We start from the raw sequence: 4,958 nt of genomic DNA, 5'->3' as shown, positions 1-4,958 counted from the left end.
TTATCAGGTCCAGAAATTGTACAAGAAACCACAGACAAGATAACTCAAATCAAAGAAAGATTAAAGACTGCTAGAGATCGCCAGAAAAGCTATGCAGACAATCGTCGCAAGCCACTAGAATTTCAAGTCGGAGACAAGGTACTTTTGAAAGTCTCTTCTTGGAAAGGAGTAGTACGATTCGGTAAGAAAGGAAAGCTAAGTCCAAGATACGTAGGACCATTTCCAGTAATGCAACGAATAAGACCAGTTGCTTATCGATTACAACTACCAGAAGAGCTAGCTGGAGTACATGATGTGTTTCATGTATCCAATCTCAAGAAATGTTTATCCGACGAATCCCTGGTAGTACCTCTTCAATATGTAGAGGTAAATGAAAAGTTAAAATTTATAGAGAAACCACTACAGATAGAAGATAGAAAAGTCAAGTTTCTCAAACACAAGCGACTAGTGCTGGTCAAAGTCAAATGGGATTCAAAGAGAGGACCAGAATACACTTGGGAGCTGGAATCAGAAATGAAGCGAAAATACCCTCATTTATTCCAGTAAATCTCGAGGACGAGATTTTTCTTAAGGTGGGGAGGATGTAACAACTCTCACTAAAATTAATACTTAGTATGTTAATTATCTATCTAGGAAACCCTAATTAAGAAACCCAAGCAATTCTGCATAAACCCTAAAATTTTTATAACAATCGGAATCAGGATCAGGGCCCCTAAAACTCAGGGGGGGGGGGGGTAAAACCCTAGTTACGATTATCCACATAACTATCTTTCAAAACCGAATTTTACGAAACTGTCAATTCAGCAAGCCTAATTAGGGACGTGGCTACCTATAGAAAATAGGTGGCCCCTCGCGCTACGCGAAGCCCCAAGGGGTACCCCTCGCGTCACGCGAGGGGGGTCAAATTTTGTGTATAAATAGGGGACTTTGGGACTGGATTCTGGGAGTTGAAACGACGTAAAAAGTCGAAATACACACAGAGATATCTCCTGTATACTGCACAACACACACAATTCACTAATCGTTGTCGCAAAACAGGGTATTAACTCGATCGCTATTACGATTCAACGTCCGATCGATTGTAACTATCCAACGATTGTTTGAGTGCTGCTCAAATTGAGTGTATACTTTGTTATTCATCGTGATTTCGACTTGAATGTTTGAGTGTTGTCCGAACTCGGACTATACTCTGTCATTCGTTGTGAATCCGCTGAATTGTTAAGTATTGCACTTTATTAATCATTGTGAAGGTTTAATCTCATGAATTGACGTAACTGCCGTATTAGCTACTAACCCCGTTTGTGTGCATTGTTATTTAAATTAGGTTAATCAAGGCTAATCAGTAGGCTTATACACTGCTCGTTAAATCTGCAATGTGAGTCATTCTCTTTTTATCAATTGTTTTACAAAACTCCAAGTTATTTTCAAAGTTATAATTACAGGGATTAAGTCTTTGTAATCACCAAGTTACAGCCGGTATGTGGGGTTTTGTATACATTACTTGATAATCTTCACCATTGGGGCAGCCAATGGGTGATATGACCATAATCACAGACACCATTGGACAATTAGAGGGCCAATGGGTCGAGTGACAAAGTACCGTGGGTAGTTGGTTTGATATCAGAAACATTGTAATCGCTCTTAATACTATAATTTATAACCAATGTGTCATTTTTAGTAAACTGAATGATTCACTCAGTATTTCCCCGCTGACAAAACCTTTTTCAAACATGTTTCAGGTGATCTATTGTGATCCAAGAAAAGTGCCGTGAAGCACTACAAGCATAGAGAAGTGACTCAATATAAATAAATAAAGAAACATGTTTTGTAAAATAAAGATTTCCCAGTGAAATCACCTTATTGTAAATTACAAGGTTTTATCCCTAATTTATGTAAACAGGCAGTTTTAATATTAAAAAGATCCTGTTTTAAAAAGACTTCCGCTGTCACTTAAAATATAATACCACGAGATTTCCTGCCTCGTGGCTCTGGACCTGGTTAAACCGGGGCGAAGGCCGTGACACACACACACTCTCATACAGCTCTCATCAGTTTACAACAGTTTGCTCGGCGATTACACACCATTGTCACACATTTCACTCTAGTGATCCTTGTAACTAGCTCGCTATCATCCGAAGTTGTAACACACATTTTATTTTATTTAAGTTGGTGATCGGTAGTTTCCATCACCCGAGGTTTTTTATGTCGGAGATCATCTCTTGATCAAGGGCTTTTTCCACGTATAAATCTCTGTGTCACTTGTTCATTACATTACAGAGTGATCCTTAATATTGTTCATTGATTCAAGCATCACACCTCACACATAAAGATTTGGTTGCATTATCTTGGCTTGATTTTTGACCAAAACAGTTTGGCGCCCACCGTGTGGCAATTGCTGCATCATTCCTAAGGAATTCTTGTTTGTGTGATCATTTCGGTTCGTTACAACCAAGCAGATGGCTTCTTCAGCGAATAACACTTCAAGTTCAATACCGGCAATCAGTTCTTCACATGGCGTTCCACCTTTGCCTCCACCACCTTCTGGATCCCAGAAGAATGCTGAAAAGAGACAGACTCCTATTTTCTCAAAACCACCAACTTCTTCTGTTTCTTCTAATCCTACTACTAGTGACCTTTTTACTTTGATTTTGCAGATGAGGGATCACATACAAGAGCAGGACAAAACCGACGAAAAGATCCTCAAAGAGATTGGTGATATCAAGAAGCAGAAGAGATCAGTGGAGGATCATTCTCCATTGATGCCTAGATCACTGAATTTTGACACTCCGGTCATAACTTCCCAGCATTCTTCAGTTCCGGATGTCCAATACTTAGGTGGATTAGCAGGGATGCGTTATGGATCATCGACAATGACTCAAGCTTTAGGATCCTACTTTCAACCATCGGGGTCCTCTATTCAGCATCAGGGATCCTTCTTCCAGCATCCAAGATCCTTCACCAGCTCAGGAGGATACATGGGGATGCAGCAGGCTCAAGGATCCTCTCAGGTTCAAGGATCCTCTTAGGTTCAGGGATCCTTGCAGGTTCAAGGATCCTCTCAGGTTCAAGGATCCTCTCAGATTCAAGGATCCTCCTTTCAGCCTCAAGGGTCCTCTCAGGTTTTCGGATCCATGGATTATCCTCCAAGACCCCCATTCACAGTGCATCAAGGATTCAATGTTCTGTAGGATCAAGGATCCTTAAGAAGTTTGCAACCTAGAAGTTCTGATGTCCATCAAGGAGACTTCATTCCAATGCAAACCATTGCTTCTTCTGGTCCTTCAATCATACAAGAGCCTCGACAATATGGATTCACATCCGGGATCCCAAGCTTGAATCCACCGGGAGGTAACACTTTTAATAATTCTTATACCACTAACCATGGCCTTATGCAGGATACAGGTATCAATCAAGCTATGGCTAAAGAGTTACAAAAGCTTAAGGATATGATATCCAGTGTTCCACGGGTGGTTAAGCCTATTCCTGAAATTGCAGATGGGAGCCATAGGATATCTCGTTTTACACCACCTATTTGTGATGCTGAGATACCCAAGAGGTTCCAGATACCAACCATGAAGTTATATGATGGCTCCATAGATCCTGAAGAACACATAGCTCAATACAGAGAAAGGATGGAGATTAACCCCATCCCAGAGAGGTTGAAAGAAGCATGTCTATGCAAGGGTTTTGGATCCACACTCACAGGATCAGCTCTTAAATGGCTGCTAAGTCTTCCCCCTACTCTATTACTTCATTTGCTAATCTAGTTAACTTGTTTAATAACCAATTTTCTTGTAGTAGAAAGTTTGAACGATTAACTAGTGATTTGTATAGGATAACTCAAGGTCAAAATGAATCACTTAGAGATTATATCACTAAGTTCAGTAAGGAATCCTTAGATATCCCTAACTTGGACATAGCTACGGCTGTAGAAGCCTTTAAAATGGGTTTACTTAGGGATTCATCATTCTATGATGATCTTGTTATGACCCCATGCAGGAATCTCGATGAAGTAAGAACCAGGGCCCTTAGGTTCATCCGGTTAGAGGATGACAAAAGGATCCAGGAAAGACTAGCAGGATCCTCAAAACAGGAAAAGCAAGGATCCTCTTTCAAGAACAACAAGTTCAAATCCTACAACAAGTCTGATAACCAGAATGTGCATGCAGTGGAACAGGAAGAGGATGACGAGGATTATCCTCCAATCTCTGAATACTGTTTTTCTGTGGATAATAATGAACTGATTCTTGCAATGTAGAATTTAGGTGAGAAAGCTAGGTGGCCAAGAAAAAGTGATAAACCAGCTGCTACGAAAGACAAATCAAAATGGTGTGCTTATCACGAGGATTTTGGGCATCTCACTAAAGAGTGTATTGCACTTAGAAAAGAAATTGGTTACTTGTTAAGCAAGGGGCATTTAAAGGAACTTTTGGGACGAAAAAAGTCGAGAACCCAGGATCCTAAAAGGATCCCAGAAAAAGCTCCAGCTCCTCCAGCAGATGCACAAGTTATAAACTTCATATCTGGAGGATCATACATTTGTGGTACTTCCTTTTCAGCAGCCAAAAGACATGCCAAAGAAACCAAGATGGATAATGGAGAGAGACCCATTCGAATATCCAATGTTACCAAGGATAAAGTCATAACTTTTGATGAGGATGATCGTGTTGACATTCAGGATCCTCATCATGACGGTCTTGTTATTACTCTTTGTATTTCTAACCATTTTGTTCGCAGGATCCTTATAGATGGAGGAAGCTCTGTGAACATCATCCAGCTTGATGTCCTTAAGAAGATGAATATCCCTGAATCCGATATCATACCAAGATCCTTAGTGCTTATGGGATTCAGTGGGGAGACCAAGAATACTCTGGGGGACATCAAACTCCCAATCTATATAGAAGGATTACATTCTTATCAAAAATTTTGTGTTATAGATTGCTTATCCTGTTGTAATG

This window comes from Helianthus annuus, chromosome 2 (genome assembly GCF_002127325.2).
Source record: "Helianthus annuus cultivar XRQ/B chromosome 2, HanXRQr2.0-SUNRISE, whole genome shotgun sequence".
Lineage (NCBI taxonomy): Eukaryota > Viridiplantae > Streptophyta > Magnoliopsida > Asterales > Asteraceae > Helianthus > Helianthus annuus.
The sequence above is the reverse complement of the archived record's forward strand: the minus strand, read 5'-3'. Positions refer to the sequence as shown.